This window comes from Triticum aestivum, chromosome 5A, assembly GCF_018294505.1.
Source record: "Triticum aestivum cultivar Chinese Spring chromosome 5A, IWGSC CS RefSeq v2.1, whole genome shotgun sequence".
Classification (NCBI taxonomy): Eukaryota; Viridiplantae; Streptophyta; class Magnoliopsida; order Poales; family Poaceae; genus Triticum; species Triticum aestivum.
Window position 1 is genome coordinate 63,294,210 of NC_057806.1, and position 26,548 is coordinate 63,320,757.

General features: G+C 46.3%; 12 non-coding genes and 6 pseudogenes across 12 annotated transcripts; all 18 read right to left on the reverse strand.

Moving 5' to 3' along the window:
- Window positions 1-169: 169 nt before the first annotated feature.
- LOC123108955 (5S ribosomal RNA) lies at window positions 170-288 on the reverse strand. Its single transcript, XR_006452298.1, has one exon. It is a non-coding gene; the product is annotated as a 5S ribosomal RNA (ribosomal RNA).
- A 295-nt stretch (window positions 289-583) lies between these two features.
- On the reverse strand, window positions 584-702 carry LOC123108997 (5S ribosomal RNA). The gene has a single exon (XR_006452338.1). It is a non-coding gene; the product is annotated as a 5S ribosomal RNA (ribosomal RNA).
- A 313-nt stretch (window positions 703-1,015) lies between these two features.
- Window positions 1,016-1,135, reverse strand: LOC123109049 (uncharacterized; annotated as a pseudogene).
- Window positions 1,136-1,499: 364 nt separating this feature from the next.
- Window positions 1,500-1,618, reverse strand: LOC123109010 (5S ribosomal RNA). The gene has a single exon (XR_006452350.1). It is a non-coding gene; the product is annotated as a 5S ribosomal RNA (ribosomal RNA).
- A 364-nt stretch (window positions 1,619-1,982) lies between these two features.
- On the reverse strand, window positions 1,983-2,101 carry LOC123108872 (5S ribosomal RNA). Its single transcript, XR_006452214.1, has one exon. It is a non-coding gene; the product is annotated as a 5S ribosomal RNA (ribosomal RNA).
- A 363-nt stretch (window positions 2,102-2,464) lies between these two features.
- LOC123108865 (5S ribosomal RNA) lies at window positions 2,465-2,583 on the reverse strand. The gene has a single exon (XR_006452205.1). It is a non-coding gene; the product is annotated as a 5S ribosomal RNA (ribosomal RNA).
- Window positions 2,584-3,421: 838 nt separating this feature from the next.
- LOC123109052 (uncharacterized) lies at window positions 3,422-3,540 on the reverse strand (annotated as a pseudogene).
- Window positions 3,541-13,823: 10,283 nt separating this feature from the next.
- Window positions 13,824-13,942, reverse strand: LOC123109060 (uncharacterized; annotated as a pseudogene).
- Window positions 13,943-14,307: 365 nt separating this feature from the next.
- Window positions 14,308-14,426, reverse strand: LOC123108778 (5S ribosomal RNA). The gene has a single exon (XR_006452103.1). It is a non-coding gene; the product is annotated as a 5S ribosomal RNA (ribosomal RNA).
- Window positions 14,427-14,827: 401 nt separating this feature from the next.
- Window positions 14,828-14,945, reverse strand: LOC123108990 (5S ribosomal RNA). Its single transcript, XR_006452331.1, has one exon. It is a non-coding gene; the product is annotated as a 5S ribosomal RNA (ribosomal RNA).
- A 365-nt stretch (window positions 14,946-15,310) lies between these two features.
- LOC123108917 (uncharacterized) lies at window positions 15,311-15,451 on the reverse strand (annotated as a pseudogene).
- Window positions 15,452-15,764: 313 nt separating this feature from the next.
- Window positions 15,765-15,884, reverse strand: LOC123109061 (uncharacterized; annotated as a pseudogene).
- Window positions 15,885-16,247: 363 nt separating this feature from the next.
- Window positions 16,248-16,366, reverse strand: LOC123108963 (5S ribosomal RNA). Its single transcript, XR_006452306.1, has one exon. It is a non-coding gene; the product is annotated as a 5S ribosomal RNA (ribosomal RNA).
- A 364-nt stretch (window positions 16,367-16,730) lies between these two features.
- On the reverse strand, window positions 16,731-16,849 carry LOC123108928 (5S ribosomal RNA). The gene has a single exon (XR_006452272.1). It is a non-coding gene; the product is annotated as a 5S ribosomal RNA (ribosomal RNA).
- Window positions 16,850-17,211: 362 nt separating this feature from the next.
- LOC123108992 (5S ribosomal RNA) lies at window positions 17,212-17,330 on the reverse strand. Its single transcript, XR_006452333.1, has one exon. It is a non-coding gene; the product is annotated as a 5S ribosomal RNA (ribosomal RNA).
- A 364-nt stretch (window positions 17,331-17,694) lies between these two features.
- LOC123109003 (5S ribosomal RNA) lies at window positions 17,695-17,813 on the reverse strand. The gene has a single exon (XR_006452344.1). It is a non-coding gene; the product is annotated as a 5S ribosomal RNA (ribosomal RNA).
- Window positions 17,814-18,556: 743 nt separating this feature from the next.
- Window positions 18,557-18,675, reverse strand: LOC123108906 (5S ribosomal RNA). Its single transcript, XR_006452252.1, has one exon. It is a non-coding gene; the product is annotated as a 5S ribosomal RNA (ribosomal RNA).
- Window positions 18,676-18,986: 311 nt separating this feature from the next.
- On the reverse strand, window positions 18,987-19,097 carry LOC123109066 (uncharacterized; annotated as a pseudogene).
- Window positions 19,098-26,548: the final 7,451 nt, after the last annotated feature.

Below are 26,548 nucleotides of genomic sequence, written 5' to 3' on the forward strand. Positions count from 1 at the left end.
TTTTACACCCCTTTCAGAACGCGCTTTTCGCGCCCTAACTCTTCCTAGACGAGTGACTAATGAGCTCCGAGCTAAAACATATCGAAAATGTCAAAAATATGATGACGGGCTTAATATATATCGCGCACGTGTGTTCTGTTTCTCAAGGGGCGCAAAAAAAATTAAAAAGGGAATGCAACACGAGGACTTCCCAGGAGGTCACCCATCCTAGTAACACTCTCGCCCAAGCACGCTTAACTTCGGAGTTTTGATGGGATCTGGTGCTTTAGTGGTGGTATGATCGCATCCGACAAGTTTCCCCCGGCTTCATCCCTTATGCTTCCCACTCCCACGTTCGCTACAAAGACGGCTGTACATTCTTACTACCATTACAACCGTCGCCTAATAATGGATAATGCCCTATACTACCATATTTTACACCCCTTTCAGAACGCGTTTTTCGCTTCCCAACTCTCCCTAGACGCGTGACTAATGAGCTCCGAGCTAAAACATATCGCAAATGTCAAAAATATGATGACGGGCTTAATATATATCACGCACTTGCGTTCTTTTTCTCACGAGGCGCAAAATAATAATTAAAAAGGGAATGCAACATGAGGACTTCCCAGGAGGTCACCCATCCTGGTACTACTCTCTCCCAAGCACACTTAACTTCAGAGTTCTGATGGGATCCGGTTCTTTACTGCTTGTATGATCGCATCCAACATGTTACCCCCTGCTTCATCCCTTATGCTTCCCACTCCTAGGTCCGCTACAAGGACGACTGTACATTGTTACTACCATTACAACCTTCGCCTACAAAGACGAGTTTACCACGGTTTCCACCCCTCCCTCTATAACGCAGCAACACGTATTTTACACCCCTTTCAAAATGCACTTTTCGTGCCCCAACTTCCCCTAGACGCGTGAGTAATGAGATGCGAGCTAAAGGGGGTGGAAAAATAAGACAACGGGGTTAATATATATCGCGCATGTGCGTTCTGTTTCTCATGAGGCGAAAAATAATATTAAAAAGGGAATGCAACCCACGAGGACTTCCTAGGAGGTCACCCGTCCTACTACTACTCTCGCACAAGAACGCTAACTTCGGAGTTCTGATGGGATCCAGTGCTTCAGTGCTGGTATGATCGCATCTGACATGTTACCCCCGGCTTCATCGCTTATGCTTCCCACTCCCAGGTCTGCTACAAAGACGGCTGTACATTCTTACTACCATTAGAACCGTTTCCTAATAATGGATAATGCCCTATACTACTTACTCTCTCACTCAACTACAGAGATGAGTTTACCACGGTTTCCACCCCTCCCTCTATACCGCAGCAACACTTATTTTACAACCCTTTAAGAACATGCTTTTCGCGCTCCAACTCCCCTAGATGCGTGAGTAATGAGTTGGTAGCTAAAACATATCCCAAATGTCAAAAATAAGATAACGGGGTTAATATATATCGTGCATGTGCGTTCTGCTTCTCATGAGGCATAAGAAATTAATTAAAAAGGGAATGCAACACGAGGACTTCCTAGGAGGTCATCCATCCTAGTACTACTCTCGTCCAAGCATGCTTAACTTCGGAGTTATAATGAGATCCGATGCTTTAGTGCTGGTATGATCGCATCAAATATGTTACCCCTGGCTTCATCCTTTATGTTTCCTACTCCCAGGTCCTCTACAAAGACGGTTGTACATTCTTACTAACATTACAACCGTTTCCTAATAATGGATAATGCCGTATACTACTTACTCTCTCGCTTAACTACAGAGACGCGTTTACCACGATTTCCACCCCTCCCTCTATACTGCAACAACAATTATTTTACACCCCTTTCAGAACGTGCTTTTCGCGCCCAACTCCCCATAGACGCGTGAGTAAAGAGCTTCGAGCTAAAACATATCGCAATTGTCAAAAATAAGATAACGGGGTTAATATATATCATGCATGTGTGTTCTGTTTCTCATGAGGCACAAGAAATTAATTAAAAATGGAATGTAACACGAGGACTTCCCTGTAGGTCACCCATTATAGTACTACTCCCGTCCAAGCACGCTTAACTTCGGAGTTCTGATGGGATCCGATGCTTTAGTGCTGGTATGATCGCATCCAACATGTTACCCCCGGCTTCATCCCTTATGTTTCCCACTCCCAGGTCCGCTACAAAGACGGCTGTACATTCTTACTAACATTACAACCGTTGCCTAATAATGGATAATGCCCTATACTACTTACTCTCTTGCTGAATTACGGAGACGAGTTTACCACGGTTTCCACCCCTCCCTCTATACCACGGTAACACGTATTTTACACCCCTTTCAGAACGCGCTTTCGCGCCCCAACTCCCCTAGATGCATGAGTAATGAGCTACGAACTAAAACAAATCGCAAACGTCAAAAAGAAGATAACGAGGTTAATATATATCGTGCATGTGCGTTCTGTTTCTCACGAGGCACAAGAAAATAATGAAAAACGGAGTGCAACATGAGGATTTCCCAGGAGGTCACCCATCCTAGTACTACTCACACCCAAGCATGCTTAACTTCAGAGTTCTGATGGGATCCGGTGCTTTAGTGTTGGTATGATCGCATTCGGCATGTTACCCCCTGCTTCATCCCTTATACTTCCCACTCCCAGGTCCTCTACAAAGACGGATGTACATTCTTACTACCATTACAATAGTTGCCTAATAATAGATAATGCCCTATACTACTTACTCTCTCGCTCAACTACGGAGGCGAGTTTACCACGGTTTCCATCCCTCCCTCAATACCGCAGCAACACATATTTTACACCCCTTTCAAAAAGCGCTTTTCGCGACCGAACTCCCCCTAGATGCGTGAGTAATTAACTACGAGGTAAAACATATCACAAACGTCCAAAATAAGATGACGGTGTTAATATATATTGCGCACGTGCATTCTGTTTCTCATGAGGCGCATAATAATAATTAAAAAGGGAATGCAACACGAGGACTTCCCTTCGGAGTTCTGATGCGATCCGGTGCTTTAGTGCTGGTATGATCGCATCCGACATGTTACCCCCGGCTTCATCCCTTATGCTTCCCACTCCTAGGTCCGCTATAAAGATGGTTGTACATTCTTACTACCATTACAACTGTTGCCTAATAATGGATAATGCCCTATACTACTTACTCTCTCGCTCAACTACGGAGACAAGTTAACCACGGTTTCCACCCCTCCCTCTATACCGCAGCAACACGTATTTTACACCCCTTTCAGAACGCTCTTTTCGCACCCCCAACTCCCCCTAGACGTGTGAGTAATGAGCTGCGAGCTAAAACATATTGCAAGCGTCAAAAATAAGATAACGGGGTTAATATATATCGCGCACGTGCATTCTGTTTCTCATGAGGCATAAAAAAGAATTACGTTCTTTTTCTCACGAGGCGCAAAAAAATAATTAAAAAGGGAATGCAACACAAGGACTTCCCTGGAGGTCACCCATCCTAGTACTACTCTCGCCCAAGCACGCTTAACTTCAGAGTTCTGATGGGTTCTGGTGCTTTAGTGCTGGAGGGGGGGGTGATTAGACTTCTTGACCAAATAAAAATCTAGCCTTTTCCCAATTTTAGTTCTTGGCAGATTTTAGCTATCTTAGTACAAGTCAAGCAAGCATGTAAAAGAGTATATGAGCAGCGGAAAGTAAAGCATGCAACTTGCAAGAATGTAACGGGAAGGGTTTTGATGATTCAAACACAAGTGGGGACATGGATGTTTTTGTCGTGGTTCCGATAGGTGGTGCTATCGTACATCCACGTTGATGGAGACTTCAACCCACGGAGGGTAACGGTTGCTCGAGTCCACGGAGGGCTCCACCCACGAAGGGTCAATCAAGAAGCAACCTTGTCTATTCCATCACGGCCGTCGCCCACGAAGGACTTGCCTCACTAGCGGTAGATCTTCACGAAGTAGGCGATCTCCTTGCCCTTACAAACTCCTTGGTTCAACTCCACAATCTTGTCGGAGGCTCCCAAGTGACACCTAGCCAATCTAGGAGACACCACTCTCCAAGAAGTAACAAATGGTGTGTTGATGATGAACTCCTTGCTCTTGTGCTTCAAATGATAGTCTCCCCAACACTCAACTCTCTCTCATGGGATTTGGATTTGGTGGAAAGAAGATTTGAGTGGAAAGCAACTTGGGGAAGGCTAGAGATCAAGATTCACAAGGTTGGAATGGAATATCTTGACCTCAACACAAGTGTAGGTGGTTCTCTCTCAGAAAATTTGTATTGGAAGTGTAGGTATGTTCTGATGGCTCTCTCCACGAATGAAGAGTGGGTGGAGGGGTATATATAGCCTCCACACAGAATCTAACCGTTACACACAATTTGCCAAACTCGGTGGGACCAAATGATTAAACTCGGTCGGACCGATTCAGCAAACCTAGTGACCGATAGGATTTTCGGTGGGACTGAGATGCAACTCGGTAGGACCGATATGGTTAGGGTTAGGGCATAACGTAATCTCGGTGTGACCGATTACACAAACTCGGTAGGACCAATTTTGGTAATAAGCTAACCAGAGAGTTGGCAGGTAAACTCGGTGGGACCGATTCGCTCATCTCAGTGAGACCGAAGTGTTACAAAAGGGAAACAGAGAGTTTACATTGCAATCTCGATGGGACCGGTCACTCATCTCGGTAAGACCGAAACATTATGAAGGGAAACAGAGAGATTACAATCCCATCTCGGTGAGACTAAGATCTCTATCGGTGAGACTGATTTGCCTAGGGTTTGTGGCAGTGGCTATGACATTTGAAACTCGATGGCGCCGGATAGACAGAATCGGTGGGGCCAAGTTGACTTTTGGTTTAGGTCATATGTGGGTGTGGGAAGGTAGTTGAGGGTTTTGGAGCATATCACTAAGCATTTTGAGCAAGCAAGCCATTAAGCAACACCTCATCCCTCCTTGATAGTATTGGCTTTTCCTATAGACTCAATGTGATCTTGGATCACTAAAATATAAAATGTAGAGTCTTGAGCTTCAAGCTTGAGCCAAACTTTTTGTCGTTAGAATTTTGAGGGATCCACTTTCCTCATCCATGCCATTCATTGAGCTTTTCCTAAAATATTAATCTTGGAATAATGTTAGCTCAATGAGCTATATGTTGTTAGGAATTACCAAAACCACCCAGGGATAGTTGCACTTTCAATCTCCCCCTTTTTGGTAATTGATGACAACATATAGATCAAAGCTTCGACAAATGATAATAAGAGTGAAAGATATTGTCGCTTTGAGAGGTATGAGAAAGGCAAGAGCTCCCCCTAAATTTGTGCATATCTTAAGATTTGCTTTGGACTGTAAATGCACAATGAGTTAGGATCATGGGTTACTCTTTCATGTCACATACATCTTGGTGGAGCGCTCAAAATAATAAAGATTGAATACATGCACTCATCACCAAGCAAAGTGAATGATCATATAAGGATAAGTAAGATAATATCATCTAACAGGCATAAGTGTAGCTTATGATCAACCACATGATCATCAATGTCTCAGAGATAATAGCATAGTATCTCAAGCAATCAAAAGACAAACAAAGTTCAACCACCAAAGCAAGAGAGTATACAAAAGCAACGCTCTCTCTCGAAGCCTATGATCTATACATGTTTCTCCCCCTTTGGCAACAAGTTACCAAAAAGTTCATAGAAAATGCATAGCACTAAAACGTCTCTCAAGCTTGGTCTTCAGGTGGTGGTGTCCGGAGAACTCCAAGAATGAAGGCTTCAGTCGAAGTAGATGGAGCTGCTGGGGTAGGTGCTGGAGCTAGTGGCACTGAAGTTGTAGCTGGTGTAGATGAAGTGGCTCTGGTGTCTGTTACTGGCACTGCAGTTGATCTCTGAGCTGGAGGCACTCTGGCAAATGCATCAGTGGTTGTTCTGCCCTTCCTCTCCTGCATATCATCTTGTAGATGCTCCACAACTGACTGAATCTCAGTTACTTTGACATCTAAATCATAGAATTTTTGCTCCACGATTCTTTCCAAGCTCTCCTGGTTTTGAGTCAGGGTGGCCAACCCCTTCTCAATCCTCAGAGTTGATGCTATCAAATAACCAAGCTGGTCCTGCTTGCTTTTCAAAAAGTACTCAGATGCCTCCTCTTGAGTTGGCATCTTGGCAGCCTTCTCTTTCTTTGCTTTCTCCTTCTTCTCTTGAGCTTGTACTGATGATGGTTCATTCTCATTCATCACAACTTGATTGTCCTCGAAGTCTGGGTAGATAGGCAAGTGTTCCTTATCCAACAGGTATGTGCATCTGCCCATCTTTGAGTTTATCAACTCCTGGATTTGTGGGGCATATCCACAACTTCTTTTCTGGTCTGCTGCAGTCCTCTTGATAGTCTCAACTATAAGGCTCATGACCTTGAACTTCTGTGGCACATCAAATATATGTAGCGAGTTAATTGCATGGCCTCTGATCATTCTGTGATCACCAGACTTGGGCAAGAGAGTGTGCCTAAGGATCCAATTGATTGTAGGCAGCCCTGACAGCAAGTGTTTTACTGACCCAAACTGGTGAGTCTCAAGATCATCTTCAGGAATCTCCTTGTACATGTTTGCCATAGAGTTGTAATCCATCTTCTTCTTGGCATAGACATCCAAGTCATCTTCTTCTTCCTTAGGAGCATTGATCAGATTTGCCCATTCCTCAATAGTTGAGTTGTACCTTGTACCTTCAGACATCCATACTATCCTGCCATCTGGATAGAAGTGTGCTATGGAGTAGAATTGCATTATGAGCTCCTCATTCCACTTTGTGAGCTTCTGCCCAACAAAGTTTGCAACTCCACAAGCACTGAAGCTGTCAAACACACCAGGATAGTGTTCCTCATTTTCCTTGATATACTTCAAGTCGACCCACCTCATTTCACACACTATAGGCTTCTTGTCCAGCAGCACTGTCTCATAGAAATCTTGCTGTTCCTTTGTGTGGAACCTATAATCAACAACAGTTCTTCTTCTTGTAGCATATGGGTCTATCTCTCTCCATTTCCTCAGTCCTGAGTCTCTCCCGATCTTTGTGTTCTCAGCCAAAGGATGAGCATCATTGTGGTCTGGAATCTTAGGTTTGAGCTTCCTTAGGACTTGTCCTTCATCATCTTCATCAGCAGCAACTTCAGGCACTGGGGCCTTGTTCTTCTCAGCGGCTGGTATGCTCCTGGTATTCCTCTTAGGTGCACTCTTGGGCTTGGAGGCTCCTTTGGGTGCTTCTTTGGGCTTTGATGAAGCAGCCCCTGTCCTGGTAGCATCACCCATAAGCTTCTGTGCCTTGGGTGCTGGTGCAGCAACCTCTTCTTCTTCTTCTTCCATCATGGAAGCCTTTCCAATCACTCTGGCCATGGTCTTTTTGACCCTTTCCTTCCTTTTCTTCCCTTCTGCAGCAGCCTCTTTGGGTTCAGATCCCAAAGGGACTTGAGTAGATGCTCTGCCCTTAGACATTGGAATTCTCTTTGCAGGAACCTTTTGCTTCATGCCTGGCTTGGTGGCAGTAGCAGTGCTATATTCCTTCTTAACCACTTTCTTCTTGGAAGTGGCCTCATCCTCAACTGCCACATAGTCTTCATCCTCAGACTCTGAAGTTTTCTTCTTCCTTGTTCTGGTGGCAGCTTTGGGCAAGTTGCTGGGAGTGCTCCTGCTACCATCATCTGAACTGCTAGAGGGACTAGTGCTCTCACTCAGGTGAACCTACTCCTCTGACCTGTTCTGGTTGTCACTCTGATCAGACATATTGCAAACACTGACAGCAGACCCTGTGAATAGATATAGATGAGATAGAGTGGATGAGCATCACAAAATGCAGAGGTTTTTGCAAAAGAATGAGTCAAAAACTTAGTTTTAGTTTTCCACAAAAAGCATTTCGGATCAACCGATTTGTAAACTTGGTGATACCGAAGCAGCTGTTGGAACCTAAAATAGTGAACTCGGTCAGACCAAGTCACAGTTCGGTGGCACCGAGACTGCTAGGGTTTCACAAAGTCCTGAACTCGGTCACACTGATTTGCAATTCTCGGTCAGACCAAAAATTACATGTGTAATGGCCTAAGCCGAATCGGTGGTACCGAGTTCCACAACTCGGATGGTCCGAGATGGTTTCGGTGGAAACCTAACCCTAAATTTTCAATTCAACTCTAATCTACGGAGTGTTTTGACTGGATAGAAGCGTTCCAATTGTGGTAAGAATCATAGTGAACGCAATGTGCTAGGAATCGGACGGGGATATCACTGTGATCGAGTCCATACCCTAGTTCGGTGATGAACTCACTACGGCGGCAACGGCGGGGAAGAATTCCGTTGACGGCGGTGGAGACCAGTGACAGGAAGCGGCTGGCAACGAGGAAGACAATCCGGAGACCCTGGAGGCAGAGCGAGCTATGCGCGGGCGAAGGGGTTTCGGAGAAATTTCCAAAATTTTGCACGTGAGTATATATAGCCCGACCCTGTCGGTGTGACCGAGTGGAACAACTCGGTGGCACCAAGATTGATAACTGCAAGCAATTACTGAAACTCGATGTGACCGAAAGGTTCAAATCGGTTGCACCGAGATTGAAAACCTAGATCGACTTAGTGATCTCGGTATCACCGAAATGGAGGAATCGGTCAGACCGAAAAGAACAAAGAAGTTTTGGAAGTTTAAATCTATGACGAATCACGGACTCCGAGTGCTCCTCACACAGAGTGGTTCGAATCTGACTTGATCAAATTTTGTGATGTAGCATGAATAGAGTTTGAGACGAGAAAAGGATAGATAGCTAGAGAGGGTTCTTAGGCATTCTTGTCCATCCACTTGGCAAAAGAAAAGAAAACCAATCAATCAAAACAACAAGTGGATGTCCTCGAATGAGTGAAATATGCAATCAACATGCTCACACAATAAAATGGCAATTGAAATATGTGGCAAAGCATGCACAACCAATTCTAGCATCTATCAAACAATTTGCGATGACTAGGTCATCTATATATGAGTATATTGACTTAGGAGTCAAATGAGAACATTTGATCATAGGTCATACTCATCGTTTAAGCACAAGTGGGGTTACCACTTTTACATAAAGCATTGTTGTGTTCACACCATTAGAGTTGCTTTAGCTCAATTCTTAGAGTAAAGCTCCCCCTAGATGTGAGATCCCCCCTAAGAGGGATGAACTAACCTTGGGTTTTGTCGATGATGACTTCATGTAGATGTTGAAGATGTGGATGCTCAATGTTGATGTAGATCATTTGAAGCTATCCATTGGAGTGAGTTGCACTTTCAATACCTACATGGGTTAGTCCCACAAGGAACAAACAAGGATATCCATAGACATAGAGTGATGCACACACAAGATGATGTCTATGAAAGCTTTTAGGTTACCTTGTCCCTTGTCTTACCAACAAGAGGGTTTGTGACTCCTTGAACTAGTGCAAGATGTGGAAGTTGATTGCACTTGTTCTTGCCAAGATGATAGCAGTGAAGTATGTTGGCGGAGTCACCCTCAAGAACTCTCTAGTTCTTCTTCAGGATCCACACCATCTTGATGGGAATCCTCGGTGTTGTAGTTGTACTTGATGAAGTGGAACTTGAAGTAGTCTTGGGAACCCACTTGACCAAGGCCTTAGGAGCTTCTTCAAATTCATCAATTTCCTCTTGAAGCTTGTCCTTGCCTTTTTGCTTGTGGTCTTGTGGTGGAAGATCATCTTGAGCTTGTGTCCCTTTGAAAGAAGTAGGATCATACTTCTCTTGTTGAGGAACAAACTTCGTCTTGGGGTATTGATCTTCTTCCCACTCAACTCCATTGGCATTGAACTTTCGTTCAAAACCAACACCTTGATTCTTCCGATGCCTTCCTTGCTTGCGTACAATTTCCTCGAATTGCTTACTTCCGGCAAGGCTCTTGTAAACACCTTTCTCTATAATTCCCTTCAATAATCTATTTTCTTGCTCAAGTGTAACTTGGCTAAGAGAATCATTAGTGGAATCAAGAGAACTACTAGAAGCAACAATATTGGATTTAGCATGATTATTGTTACTACTAGAGGAAGAATCTTTCTTGTTCTTGTTACTAGACTTGACTTGAGGCATGTAAGTGGATAGGAGTAAACGCTTGGCAATGTAAGAAGAACTTTTCTTACGAAGATCATCATTGATTGCTTTTAAGAACTCATGCTCTTGCTCAAGGTTGAGATTTTCAAAGCGTAATTTCTCATGAGTCCTTAAAAGTTCTCAATGATCTCCTAAGATAGTTTCATGAGCTAACTTAAGAGTGTTTAGTTCTTTAGTTAGAGACTCAATCTTCTCCTTATCATTATCATTCGTTTTATCTTGATTAGCATGATTAATTGACGTTTCATCACAGTTTTCATCACTAGAGTTGTCAACAAGTAAATCACCATCACTTAAAAAGTCATCTTCATCACTATTGAAATCAACATACTCGGGGTGTGATACCTTTGGGCCTTTAGCCATGAAGCTTGTTCCAACTCCTTCATTTGGTGAGTCAAATATGTCGTAGGAGTTGGTTGTCACAAGTGCTAGACCGGCAACACCTTCATCTTGAGTATATTCGGAGTCGGAGTGATAGCTTCTCTCGGAGTGGTTGTCGGAGTCGGAGCCGGATACCCATTCACCAACATGAGCTTGATGTCTTCATTTTGTGTAGCTCCTTGATGACTTGTCCTTTATTTCCGAATCCTTGCTTCTCCGTGAGGGTCTTCGTTCATAACGATCATCTCTACTCCTTCTTTCTCTAGATGGTGATTCTTCTCTTCTACTTCTTCTCTTGGGAGAATCTTCTCTTCTCTTGTAGGGGTCCGTACACTCATTGGAATAGTGTCCGGGCCTTCCACAATTGTAGCAGTTTCGCTCTCGACTAGAAGATCTTTTGTCATTGTAGGACCTTGACTTGGAGCTTCTCTCTTTGCTTCTACTCTTGTAGAACTTGTTGAAGTTCTTCACCATTAACCTCAATTCTTCATTGAAGGTTTGTTTCTCACTCGATAATGTGGGGGCTTCACATGAGGCTTTGTAAGCACCACTTGATTTGTTGTGAAGTTCCTCTTTATCCTTGAGTGACATCTCATGAGCAACAATTCTTCCGATGACCTTCGTTGGCTTGAGATCTTTGTAATTGGGCATCATTTGGATCAATGTGCACACAGTATCATATTTTCCATCCAAGGCTCTTAGGATCTTCTTGATGACGAATCTATCGGTCATCTCTTCACTCCCTAAGCCGGCAATCTCCTTTGTGATAAGAGCAAGCCTAGAGTACATTTCAGCAACACCTTCACCATCCTTCATTTTGAATTTGTCAAGTTGACTTTGAAGCACATCCAATTTGGATTCCTTGACGGAGCCGGTACCTTCGTGCATATCTATCAAAGTATCCCAAATTTCCTTTGCATTCTCAAGACGGCTGATTTTGTTGAATTCTTAGGGGCACAATCCGTTGAAGAGGATATCACAAGCTTGAGCGTTGTATTGCAGCATTTTCAACTCTTCCGCGGTGGCTTCACGGTTCGGTTCTTTCCCGTCAAAGAACTCACCTTGCAAGCCAATACACACAATAGCCCAAACGGCGGGGTTATGGCCAAGAATATGCATTTTCATCTTATGCTGCCAACTAGCAAAATTAGTGCCATCAAAGTAAGCACCTCCACGGTGATAATTTCCCTCGCTAGACGCCATACTCTCCTAGGTTGTGAAACCAAGGCTATGACCGCCAAAAGCTATGGAAATCAAAGAAAATGGAGACCAAAGCTCTGATACCACTTGTAGGATCGGAAGTATGTCTAGAGGGGGGTGATTAGACTACTTGACCAAATAAAAATCTAGCCTTTTCCCAATTTTAGGTCTTGGCAGATTTTAGCTATCTTAGTACAAGTCAAGCAATCTCCACACAATTCAAGCAAGCATGCAAAAGAGTATATGAGCAGCGGAAAGTAAAGCATGCAACTTGCCAGAATGTAACGGGAAGGGTTTGCAGGATTCAAACGCAATTGGAGACACGGATGTTTTTGTCGTGGTTCCGATAAGTGGTGCTATCGTACATCCACGTTGATGGAGACTTCAACCCACGGAGGGTAACGGTTGCGCAAGTCCACGAAGGGCTCCACCCACGAAGGGTCCACGAAGAAGCAACCTTGTCTATTCCATCACGATCGTCACCCACGAAGGACTTGCCTCACTAGCGGTAGATCTTCACGAAGTAGGCAATCTCCTTGCCCTTACAAACTCCTTGGTTGAACTCCACAATCTTGTCGGAGGCTCCCAAGTGACACCTAGTCAATCTAGGAGACACCACTCTCCAAGAAGTAACAAATGGTGTGTTGATGATGAACTCCTTGCTCTTGTGCTTCAAATGATAGTCTCCCCAACACTCAACTCTCTCTCACAGGATTTGGATTTGGTGGAAAGAAGATTAGAGTGGAAAGCAACTTGGGGAAGGCTAGAGATCAAGATTCATACGGTTGGAATGGAATATCTTGACCTCAACACAAGTGTAGGTGGTTCTCCCTCAGAAAATGTGTACTGGAAGTGTAGGTATGTTCTGATGGCTCTCTCCACGAATGAAGAGTGGGTGGAGGGGTATATATAGCCTCCACACAAAATCTAACCGTTTGACACAATTTGCCAAACTGGGTGGGACCGAATGGTAAAACTTGGTCTGAATGATTCAACAAACCTAGTGACTGTTGGGATTTTCGGTAGGACTGAGATGCAACTCGGTAAGACCGATATGGTTAGGGTTAGGGCATAATGTAATCTCGGTGTAACCAATTACACAAACTTGGGAGGACCGATTTTGGTAATAAGCTAACCAGAGAGTTGGTCAGGTAAACTCGGTGGGACCGATTCGCTCATCTTGGTGAGACCGAAGTGTTACAAAAGGGAAACAGAGAGTTTACATTGCAATCTCGGTGGGACCGATCGCTCATCTCGGTAAGACTGAAACGTTACGAAGGGAAACAGAGAGATTACAATCCCATCTTGGTGAGACCGAGATCCCTATCGGTGAGACCGATTTGCCTAGGGTTTGTGGCAGTGGCTATGACATTTGAAACTCGGTGGCGCCGGATAGAAAGAATCGGTGGGGCCGAGTTTGACTTTTGGTTTAGGTCATATGTGGGTGTGGGAAGGTAGTTGAGGGTTTTGGAGCATATCACTAAGCATTTTGAGGAAGCAAGCCATTAAGCAACACCTCATCCCTCCTTGATAGTATTGGCTTTTCCTATAGACTCAATGTGATCTTGGATCACTAAAATATAAAATGTAGAGTCTTGAGCTTCAAGCTTGAGCCAAACTTTTGTCCTTAGAATTTTGAGGGATCCACTTTCCTCATCCATGCCATGCCATTCATTGAGGTTTTCCTGAAATATTAATCTTGGAATAATGTTAGCTCAATGAGCTATATGTTGTTAGGAATTACCAAAACCACCCAGGGATAGTTGCACTTTCATGATCGCATCCAACATGTTACCCCGGACTTCATCCTTATGCTTCCCACTCCCACGTCCGTTACAAAGACGGCTGTACATCCTTACTACCATTACAACCGTCGCCTAATAATGGATAATGCCCTATACTACTTACTCTCTCGCTCAACTACGAAGACGAGTTTACCACAATTTCCACCCCTCCCTCTATACCGCAGCAACACGTATTTTACACCCCTTTCAGAACGCGCTTTTCGCGCCACAACTCTCCTAGACGCGTGACTAATGAGCTCCGAGCTAAAACATATCGCAAGTGTCAAAAATATGATGACGGGCTTAATACATATCGCGCGCGTGCGTTATGTTTCTCACGGGGCGTAGAAAAATAATTAAAAAGGGAATGCAACACGAGGACTTCCCAGGAGGTCACCCATCCTAGTAATACTCTCGCCCAAGGACGATTAACTTCGGTGTTCTGACTGGATACAATGCTTTAGTGCTGGTATGATCACATCTGACATGTTACCTCCGGATTCATCCCTTATACTTCCCACTCCCACGTCCGCGACAAAGATGGTTGTACATTCTAACTACCATTAGAACCGTCGCCTAGTAATGGATAATGCCCTATACTACTTACTCTCTCGCTCAACTATGAAGACGAGTTTACCATGATTTCCACCCCTCCCTCTATACCGCAGCAACACGTATTTTACACCCCTTTCAGAACACACTTTTCGTGGCCCAACTCTCCCTAGAAGCGTGACTAATGAGCTCCAAGCTAAAACATATCGCAAATGTCAAAAATATTATGACGGGCTTAATATATATCGCGCATGTATGTGCTGTTTCTCACGGGGCGCAAAAAAATATTTAAAAAGGGAATGCAACTCGAGGATTTCCCAGGAGGTCACCCATCCTAGTACTACTCTCGCCCAAGCATGCTTAACTTCAGAGTTCTCATGGGATCCGGTGCTTTAGTGCTGGTATGATCGCATCCGACATGTTACCCCTGGCTTCATCCCTTATGTTTCCCACTCCCACGTCCGCTATAAAGACGGTTGTACATTCTTACTACCATTACAACCGTCCCATAATAATGGATAATGCCCTATACTACTTACTCTCTTGGTCAACTACGAAGACGAATTTACCACGATTTCCACCCCTCCCTCTATACCGCAGTAACACGAATTTTACACCCCTTCCAGAACGCGCTTTCCGCGCCCCAACTCTCCCTAGACGCGTGACTAATGAGCTCTGAGCTAAAATATATTGCAAATGTCAAAAATATGATGATGGGCTTAATATATATCGCACACGTGCGTTCTGTTTCTCACGGGGCGCAAAAAAATAATTAAAAAGGGAATTCTCACGGGGCGCAAAAAAATAATTGAAAAGGTAATGCAACACGAGGACTTCCAGGAGGTCACCCATCCTAGTACTACTCTCGCCCAAGCACGCTTAACTTCAGAGTTATGATGGGATCCGGTGCTTTAGTGCTAGTATGATCACATCCGACATGTTACCCCCGGCTTCATCCCTTATGCTTCCCACTCCCATGTCCGCTACAAAGACGGTTGTACATTCTTTCCACCATTACAACTGTCGCCTAATAATGGATAATGCCCTATACTACTTACTCTCTCGCTCAACTACGAAGACGAGTTTACCACAATTTCCACTCCTCCCACAATACCGCACCAACACGTATTTTACACCCCTTTCTGAACGTGCTTTTCGCGCCCCAACTCTCCCTAGACGCGTGACTAATGAGCTCCGAGCTAAAACATATCGCAAATGTCAAAAATATGATGGCGGGCTTAATATATATCGCGCACGTGCGTTCTTTTTCTCACGGTGCACCAAAAAATAATTAAAAAGGGAATGCAACACGAGGACTTCCCAGGAGGTCACCCATCCTAGTACTACTGGTCACCCATCCTAGTACTACTCTCGCCCAAGCACGCTTAACTTCGGAGTTCTGATGGGATCCGGTTCTTTAGTGCTGGTATGAGCGCATCCAACATGTTACCCCCTGCTTCATCCCTTATGCTTCCCACTCCCAGGTCCGCTACAAAGACGACTGTACATTCTTACTACCATTACAACCTTCGCCTACAAAGACGAGTTTACCACGGTTTCCACCCCTCCCTCTATACCGCAGCAACACGTATTTTACACCCCTTTCAAAACGCACTTTTCGTGCCCCAACTTCCCCTAGACGCGTGAGTAATGAGATGCGAGCTAAAGGGGGTGGAAAAATAAGATAACGGGGTTAATATATATCGCGCACGTGCGTTCTGTTTCTCATGAGGCGAAAAATAATATTAAAAAGGGAATGCAACCCACGAGGACTTCCTAGGAGGTCACCCGTCCTACTACTACTCTCGCACAAGAACGCTAACTTCAGAGTTCTGATGGGATCCAGTGCTTCAGTGCTGGTATGATCACATCTGACATGTTACCCCCGGCTTCATCGCTTATGCTTCCCACTCCCAGGTCTGCTACAAAGACCGCTGTACATTCTTACTACCATTAGAACAATTTCCTAATAATGGATAATGCCCTATACTACTTACTCTCTCACTCAACTACAGAGATGAGTTACCACGGTTTCCACCCCTCCCTCTATACCGCAGCAACACTTACTTTACACCCCTTTAAGAACATGCTTTTCGCGCCCCAACTCCCCTAGACGTGTGAGTAATGAGTTGCGAGCTAAAACATATCCCAAATGTCAAAAATAAGATAACGGGGTTAATATATATCGTGCATGTGCGTTCTGCTTCTCTGGAGGCGTAAGTAATTAATTAAAAAGGGAATGCAACACGAGGACTTCCTAGGAGGTCACCCATCCTAGCACTACTCTCGTCCAAGCATGCTTAACTTCGGAGTTCTAATGAGATCCGATGCTTTAGTGCTGGTATGATCGCATCAAATATGTTACCCCCGGCTTCATCCCTTATGTTTCCTACTCCCAGGTCCTCTACAAAGACGGTTATACATTCTTACTAACATTACAACCGTTTCCTAATAATGGATAATGACCTATACTACTTACTCTCTCGCTTAACTACAGAGACGACTTTTCCACGAATTCCACCCCTCCCTCTATACCGCAACAACAATTATTTTACACCCCTTTCAGAACGTGCTTTTCGCGCCCAACTCCCCATAGACGCGTGAGTAATGAGCTGCGAGCTAAAACATATCGCAAATGTCAAAAATAAGATAACGTGGTTAATATATATCATGCATGTGCGTTCTGTTTCTCATGAGGCACAAGAAATTAATTAAAAAGGGAATGTAACACGAGGACTTCCCTGTAGGTCACCCATCATAGTACTACTCCCGTCCAAGCACGTTTAACTTCAGAGTTCTGATGGGATCCGATGCTTTAGTGCTGGTATGATCGCATCCAACATGTTACCCTCGGCTTCATCCCTTATGTTTCCCACTCCCAGGTCCGCTACAAAGACGGCTGTACATTCTTACTAACATTACATCTGTTGCCTAATAATGGATAATGCCCTATACTACTTACTCTCTTGCTGAATTACGGAGACGAGTTTACCACAGTTTCCACCCCTCCCTCTATACCACGGTAACACGTAATTTGCACCCTTTCGGAACGCGCTTTCCCGCCCCAACTCCCCTAGACGCATGAGTAATGAGCTGCGAACTAAAACAAATCGCACACGTCAGAAAGAAGATAATGGGGTTAATATATATCGTGCATGTGTGTTCTGTTTCTCATGAGGCACAAGAAAATAATTAAAAAGGGAGTGCAACATGAGGATTTCCCAGGAGGACACCCATCCTATTACTACTCACACCCAAGCATGCTTAACTTCAGAGTTTTGATGGGATCCGGTGCTTTAGTGCTGGTATGATCGCATTCGGCATGTTACCCCCTGCTTCATCCCTTATGCTTCCCACTCCCACGTCCTCTACAAAGACGGCGGTACATTCTTACTACCATTACAACTATCGCCTAATAATGGATAATGCCGTATACTACTTACTCTCTCGCTCAACTACGAAGACGAGTTTACCACGATTTCCACCCCTCCCTCTATACCGCAGCAACACGTATTTTACACCCCTTTCAGAACGTGCTTTTCGCGCCCCAACTCTCCCTAGACGCGTGACTAATGAGCTCTGAGGTAAAACATATCGCAAATGTCAAAAATAAGATGACGGGCTTAATATATATCGCGCACGTGCATTCTGTTTCTCACGGGGCGCAAAAAATAATTAAAAAGGGAATGCAACACGAGGACTTCCCAGGAGGTCAAACATCCTAGGACTACTCTCGCCCAAGCACGCTTAACTTTGGAGTTCTAATGGGATCCGTTGCTTTAGTGTTGGTATGATCGCATCCAACATGTTACCCTTGGCTTCATCCCTTATACTTCTCACTCCCACGTCCGCTACAAAGACGGCTGTACATTCTTACTACAATTACAACAGTCGCCTAGTAATGGATAATGCCCTATACTACTTACTCTCTCGCTCAACTATGAAGACGAGTTTACCACGATTTCCACCCCTCCCTCTATACCGCAGCAACACGTATTTTACACCCCTTTCAGAACGCACTTTTCGTGCCCCAACTCTCCCTAGACGCGTGACTAATGAGCTCCGAGCTAAAACATATCGCAAATGTCAAAAATAAGATGATGGGCTTAACATATATTGCGCATGTTTAACTTTGGAGTTCTAATGGGATCCGCTGCTTTAGTGTTGGTATGATCGCATCCAACATGTTACCCTTGGCTTCATCCCTTATACTTCTCACTCCCACGTCCGCTACAAAGACGGGTGTACATTCTTACTACAATTACAACAGTCGCCTAGTAATGGATAATGCCCTATACTACTTACTCTCTCGCTCAACTACGAAGACGAGTTTACCACGATTTCAACCCCTCCCTCTATACCGCAGCAACACGTATTTTACACCCCTTTCAGAACGCACTTTTCATGCCCCAACTCTCCCTAGACGCGTGACTAATGAGCTCCGAGCTAAAACATATCGCAAATGTCAAAAATAAGATGACGGGCTTAACATATATCGCGCATGTGCGTTCTGTTTCTCACGGGGCGCAAAAAATAATTAAAAACGGAATGCAACACGAGGACTTCCCAGCAGGTTACCCATCCTAGTACTACTCTCTCCCAAGCTCGCTTAACTTCGGAGTTCTGATGGGATCCGGTGCTTTAGTTCTGGTATGATCGCATCCGACATGTTACCCCTGGCTTCATCTCTTATACTTCCCACTCCCACGTCCACTACAAAGACGGCTGTACATTCTTACTACCATTACAACCGTCGCCTAGTAATGGATAATACCCTATACTACTTACTCTCTCGCTCAACTACGAAGACGAGTTCACCACGATTTCCACACCTCCCTCTACACCGCAGCAACACGTATTTTACACCCCTTTCAGAACGCGCTTTTCGTGCCCCAACTCTCCTTAGACGCGTGACTAATGAGCTCCGAGCTAAAACATATCGCAAATGTCAAAAATATGATGACGGGCTTAATATATATCGCACACGTGCATTCTGTTTCTCATCCTAGTACTACTCTCGCCCAAGCACGCTTAACTTCGGAGTTCTGATGGGATCCGGTGCTTTAATGCTGGTATGATCGCATCCGGCATGTTACCCCCGGCTTCATCCCTTATGCTTCCCACTCCCACGTCCGCTACTACCATTACAACTGTCGCCTAATAATGGATAATGCCCTATGATGAAGCTATGTACCTAGGGTAGGGTCATGGACCTATCCAAACTGCCCTACCCAAGGACATCTCTAGAAGAAATCACCTTTCAATCGACTTGGAGGTGTTCCACTCGACAGACTCGAAGACACTCAACCAAGACCAAACCACTCGACGGCCAGGAGACCTAAATGCACTCCGCACGCTAATGGTCGGTTATTAAGTAGCTTTTATGGTCATCATAGCACTTTATTAAGGGCGTTACCAGTAACGCCCGACCTTAATGTATTTAAAACCCTGCATAACTAAGGGCCGGAGGGGTCCGGCGAACTCTATATAAGCCACCCCCCTCCTCAGTGTAAAGGGTTCGCACCCCTGTAATTCATACACGCATAATCCAGTCGACCGCCTTCGCGCTCCGAGACGTAGGGCTATTACTTCCTTCGAGAAGGGCCTGAACTCGTAAACCTCGCGTGCTTACAACTTCTCCATAGCTAAGATCTTGCCTCCCCATACCTACCCCCCTACATTACTGTCAGACTTAGAACCACGACAGTTGGCGCCCACCGTGGGGCAGGTGTTTTAGCGATTTGTTGGAGGAGTTGCGATCTTTTCCGATCCGAATCATCATGGTTTCCGGTGGAGTTTTGGTGGAGGGCCGCGAGATCCATCTCGGCGACGTTCATCGCCGACGACTCCTCTTGGCTTCAGGAGGCTCCGCTCGACGTGGACGCGCTCCCTGTCCGCCGGGCGACGCACTTTCACGTGTGCGTCTGCAGCATCCTTTTGCGGCAACCGTCGACCCACTATCGGTCGGCTCCTGCGTTGTCCTCCCTCCCTGTTTCCCGCCGGCGCAAGTGCTCCGGTCGGTCGAGACTTCAGCGGTGGGTGAGACACGCAGTGGCACGCCAGTCAACCACCCCTCAAGTCATGGCGATCGAGCCCGATGAATCCCTCTACGGCCTGTTCGATCTGTCGACTGGCTCTACAGAGACCGCATCCGAGTGCGACAGCAGTGATCCGGCGGTGGAGGTTCTGATGGTCGATGGACCGCCCAGTCCTCCCGGTTTTCCCCGCACCGACGGAGTCGCGGGTGGAGGCGACCCGTCCCGTCCCCATGAGGAATATCTCCCCAAGCCTCTCACGTCACTGCAGAGAGAAGAACTTCGTCGCCGGAACATGGATGCGCTGCACACTCCTATCGTCGGAGAAACCCCCGAGGCTCATGCCTTGGAGGACGCGCGCCTGGCAAACTTGGCCGAGCGCACTCGACTGGAGAACCTCCAGCGAGCACTCGACGTGCGTGCGCGACAACGGGTTCCCGAATCCAGTTGACGTCAGCTCTTTCCGCCCTCGCAGGTATATCGAACTCCGATTCAGAATTTAGCAGCTGCAGCCCGTATAGCAGAGTCGATTCAGCCTTCCTAGTTGGAGGCTGGCAGAGGCTTGCTGCAGATCAGTGCGTTACTCCGGGGAGCAGGAGTCCAGAATTCCGCTGTTTCTCAGTCGCAGAACAGGATTCACAGCAGATCCGTTGCTGTAGACACAGTCCAGTCGGCTCATAGCCCAAGATCGCCCCCGAGGCGTGAGGGACGTGGGGACCGACGTAATTAGTATGGGAACCGTGAGCAATATGATCACCGATTCGATCGTGACGATCGACGTCGAGTGCCCACCCCTCCCCCGAGGAGCGGGTCGTATGCGCCTCGACAGCAGGATGACAGGCGCCCTCATAGTGTTGGGCGAAGGATTCCAGTCGACTCCAGGGAGCCAGGTTTTCATGCGAGATCCATTCTCGTTCAAGGTTTGGTCGACAGGAACAGAGCTCACCGAGAAGGTCACGACAGATATGCACCTACCAGCAGCAGAGCACATGTTTCGGGGCCAGAGTGCTTTAGTAGAGCCATCAGGGCCGCTGTGATTCCTCCCAACTTCAGGTTGGCGACTGGAGTCAGTAAGTTCACTGGTGAGTCCAAGCCCGATACTTGGCTTGAAGACTACCGAGTGGCCGTCCAGATTGGCGGTGGCAATGACGAAGTGGCCATGAAGCACCTGCCTCTCATGTTGGAAGGCTCGGCCAGAGCGTGGCTGAACCAGTTAGCACCCAGCAGCATTTACACTTGGGAAGATCTCGCCCGAGTGTTTGTCACCACATTTGAAGGAACATGCAAGCGACCGGCAGGGCTGACGGAACTGCGGTCTTGCATGCAGAAGCCGAATGAAACTTTGAGGGATTACATCCAGAGATGGATCACGTTACATCACATGGTAGAGAATGTGCCTGACCACCAAGCAGTCTGTGCCTTCAAAGAAGGCATCAAGTACAGAGAACTGAATCTGAAATTCGGTCGGACCGGAGATATGTCTCTGAATCGGATGATGAAGATTGCCACCAAGTACGCTAATGGTGAAGATGAGGATCGACTCAGGAGTGGCAAGCTCAAGTCAGTCGCTCAAGAAACCGGAGGAAATTCCAATCGGAAACAGAAGCGGAAAGCCGAGCCAGCTCCTCCTGGGGAAGCCTTGGCTGTAACCCAAGGAAAGTTTAAAGGGAAATCCAAAGGACCTTGGAACCCCAAGAAAGTTAAAGACCAGGACGGAAATGATGTGTTGGATTTGCCTTGTCTCGTCCACACCAAGAAAGATGAAGAGGGTAATTTCATTTACCCGAAACATACCACTCGACAGTGTCGACTCTTGATCCAGCAGTTCCAGGGCAAGCAGCCCAAAGATAAGGAAAAGGAGTCGGACAAAGTTGAGGACAAGGAAGATAGTGATGATGGATACCCCCAGGTCAATTCCACCCTGATGATTTTTGCTAATGTTGAAAGCAAAAGTCGACTGAAAGTTATCAACCGAGAGGTGAATATGGTTGCTCTGGCAACACCCAGTTATCTGAAGTGGTCTCATACTGCCATAACATTCAACCGGTCCGATCACCCAACGCACATCGCCACCCCTGGGAGGCAAGCTTTGGTGGTTGACCCAGTTGTTGAAGGCACTCGACTGACCAAAGTCTTGATGGATGGTGGCAGTGGTTTGAACATATTATCCGCTGAGACGTTGAAAGGGATGGGCATTCCGATGTCTAGATTCAGTACCAGCAACATGAGTTTTCATGGAGTCATTCCTGGAAAGAAGGCTGAATCACTCGGCCAGATTCCTCTTGATGTGGTTTTCGGTGATTCCAAGAATTACCGCAAAGAAAAGTTGACGTTTGAAGTTGTAGACTTCCAGAGTGCCTATCACGCTATTTTGGGCAGGCCGGCTTATGCACGCTTCATGGCCCGACCATGTTATGTGTATCTCAAATTGAAGATGCCTGGCACCAAAGGTGTGATCACTATTATGGGCAATCGGAAGAAAGCGGAAGAATGTTTTCAGAAAGGTTCGAAGATCGCTAATGCTCAGATGGTAGTGGTGGAGCTGCAGGAATACCAGAAGACTGCAGACCCGAGTGATTTTGTTGCGAGCCAAGAAGCCCGCTACAGAATCAGCTTTTCACTCGTCTGGCAAAACGAAGACAGCTCACATCCACCCGACCAATCCCACCGCTTCTCCAACTCATATCTCAACAACACTCGACTCCAAATAGGAAGAACCGCTCATCCAGTTCCTCCGTGAGAACTGGGACATTTTCGCATGGAGGCCTTCTGACATGCCGGGTGTTCCCAGGGAGCTGGCTGAGCACTGCCTAAGAGTTGACTCAAAAGTAAAACCTGTCAAGGAACATCTCCGACGGTCCGCCGTCCAGAAGAGAAAGGCTATTGGCGAGGAGGTGGCTCGGCTCTTAGCAGCGGAGTTCATCCGAGAAATCTACCACTCCGAGTGGCTCGCCAACGTTGTCATGGTCCCCAAGAAGGACAAGTCACTTCGCATGTGCATTGACTTTAAACATATCAATCGGGCCTGCCCGAAAGATCATTTTCCTCTCCCCCGCATCGATCAGATAGTCGACTCGACTACGGGATGTGAGCGACTGTCTTTTCTAGACGCCTATTCCGGGTACCATCAGATCCGTCTATATGGACCTGACGAGATCAAAACAGCCTTCATCACTCCATTCGGGTGCTTCTGTTATGTTACCATGCTGTTCGGCCTCAAGAATGCCGGAGCCACATTCATGAGGATGATTCAGAAGTTTTTGCTCACTCAAATCAGTCGGAATGTGGAAGCATACATGGATGACATTGTGGTCAAGTCACGGAAGGGTTCTGACCTGCTGGCTGACCTTGCTGAAACCTTTGCCAACCTCATGAGGTATGATATCAAGCTTAATCCCTCAAAGTGTGCATTCGGAGTTCCTGGCGGAAAATTACTCGGTTTTCTCGTTTCTGAACGGGGAATCGACGCAAATCCAGAAAAATCGGTACTATACTTCGAATGAAAAGTCTTGTGCGAGTGCACGACGTCCAGAAGCTTACTGGTTGCTTGGCCGCTTTAAGTCGATTCATATCTCATCTCGGTGAAAAGGCATTGCCTCTTTACCGATGGATGAAGAAGTCCGACAAGTTCGAGTGGACTCCCGAAGCTGATGCAGCATTTGCAGAGCTAAAAGCTCTGCTCTCCACCCAGCCGGTGCTTGCTGCTCCAATCAGCAAGGAGCCTTTGCTGCTTTACATCGCAGCCACGGGACAAGTCGTCAGTACGGTACTTACGGTCGAGCGGGAAGAAGAAGGAAAAGCCTTCAAAGTTCAGCGCCCAGTATATTATATTTCTGAAGTTTTGACCCTGTCGAAGCAAAGATATCCTCATTATCAGAAGCTTGTATATGGGATTTATATGACCACAAAGAAAGTTGCTCACTACTTCTCTGATCATTCCATTACAGTCGTCAGCGACGCTCCATTGTCAGAGATCCTGCATAATAGAGATGCAACTGGTCGAGTGGCTAAATGGGCGATTGAACTCCTTCCTCTAGATATCAAGTTCGAGGCAAAGAAAGCTATCAAGTCCCAGGCAATAGCAGATTTCGTCGCCGAGTGGATTGAACAGCAATTGCCGACTCAGGTTCACTCGGAGCATTGGACCATGTTCTTCGACGGTTCCAAAATGCTGAATGGTTCCGGTGCCGGGGTGGTGTTGGTCTCCCCCTGAGGAGATAATCTCAGATATGTTCTTCAAATCCACTTTGATTCCTCCAATAACGAGGCAGAATATGAAGCACTTTTATATGGGTTGCGCATGGCCATTTCACTCGGCGTCCGTCGCCTCATGGTCTATGGAGACTCAGATTTGGTGGTTAATCAGGTGATGAAGGAGTGGGACGTCAGAAGTCTGGCCATGACTGGTTATTGCAATGTAGTGAGAAAGCTGGAGAAGAAATTCGAGGGGTTAGAACTTCATCACATACCCCGACTGAAAAATCAAGCAGCTGATGATTTGGCAAAAATAGGTTCCAAAAGAGAAGCCATTCCCAGCAATGTGTTTTTGGAACACATCCACGCACCATCAGTTCAGGAGGATCCCTTCACTGAAGGGGCCCCGCAGCCAAAAAGCACCACGGATCCGACTGAAGTTGAAGTTCCAGCTGTGGTCGACCTAATCATGGAAGTCTTGGTCATCACTCCCGACTGGACAATACCGTACATCGCGTACATCCTAAGGAAAGAACTCCCAGAAGACGAAGAAGAGGCTCGACAGATCGTCCGTCGATCCAAGGACTTTGCAGTCATAAAGGGACAGTTATATAGAGAAAGCGCGACTGGAGTCAGTCAGAAGTGTATTACACCAGAAGAAGGTCAGATGATCCTTGATGATATCCACTCGGGGACCTGTGGTCATCATGCATCCTCTCGGACAATTGTGGCTAAAGCATACCAAGCCGGATTCTACTGGCCAAGAGCAAATGAAATGGTGAAAGAGATAGTCGACAAATGTGAAGGATGTCAGTATTACTCCAATATGTCGCAAAAGCTCGCGTCAGCCCTGAAAACCATTCCACTCGTCTGGCCCATCAGTGTTTGGGGACAGGACATGGTTGGACCACTGAGAACAGGCAGGAGCGGCTTCACTCATGTGCTAGTAGCAGTCGACAAGTTCACCAAATGGATTGAAGCTAAGCCTATCAAGAATCTTGATGCTTGCACTGCTATCAGTTTCATCGGAGAGTTGATATTCAGATATGGAGTTCCGCACAGCATCATCACTGACAATGGGTCAAACTTCGATTCCGACAAATTCAGGGCCTTTTGCGCCTCTCAGGGCACACGAGTCGACTACGCTTTGGTCGCTCACCCCCAGTCGAATGGACAAGCGGAAAGAGCGAACGGCTAAATTCTCAAAGGACTGAAACCTCGATTGATGTGCGATCTCAAGCATGCAACAGGTGCATGGGTCGACGAGCTTCCATCAGTCCTTTGGGGATTGAGGACAACCCCGAACCGATCGACCGAAAGAACCCCATTCTTTCTGGTCTACGGAGCCGAAGTAGTCTTGCCGAGTGACCGGCTTCACAACGCCCCCCGAGTCGAGCTCTACTCTGAAGATGAAGCAGAACAAGCCCGGCAGGACGCAGTCGACCTCCTGGAAGACGAAAGAGAAATGGCCATGGTCCGATCGACCATCTATCAGCAAGACTTGCGTCGATTCCATGCCAGAAATGTGAAGAGTCGAGCCTTCCAAGAAGGAGACTTAGTCCTCCGAGTGGATCAGCAAAAACCACACAAACTCGCTCCTACTTGGGAAGGCCCCTTCATAGTCACCAGAGTCCTCCACAATGGAGCGTACCACCTCTACAATGTCGATCGCCAGATTGATGAGCCATGAGCCTGGAATGCGGAGCTACTCCGCCCCTTTTATACTTGAATTCTCACTCGGATGAAATGTAATAAGAAAAAACTCCTGTAGTTTATTTATCAAAGACAAGAGCGTTATAATTTTGTCAATGATTGTTATTTTTTTCTTTGCGTAAGAAATCCCCCAGTGGGTGGCTTAGCTGCGAATCCGCTTCGCCTAAGTTTGTAAAAATAATTTCCTACCGAGTGGTGAGCCAGCCTCCCACTCGGGGGCTTAGCTGCGAACCCGTTTCGCCTAAGTATTTAAAAATCCTACCGAGTGGAGAGCCAGCCTCCCACTCGGGGGCTTAGCTGCGAACCCGTTTCACCTAAGTATTTAAAAATCCTACCGAGTGGAGAGCAATCCTCCCACTCGGGGGATTAGCTACAGTCCAGTACTCGCCTAAGTTCTCTCACTCGGAGACTTAGCTGCACTCCGGCACTCGCCTAAGTTTGAAAAAATCCTACTGAGTGGAGAACAATCCTCCCACTCGGGAGCTTAGCTGCAGTCCAGTACTCGCCTAAGTTTTCTCACTCGGAGACTTAGCTGCAGTCCGGCACTCGCCTAAGTTTGAAAAAATCCTACCGAGTGGAGAGCAATCCTCCCACT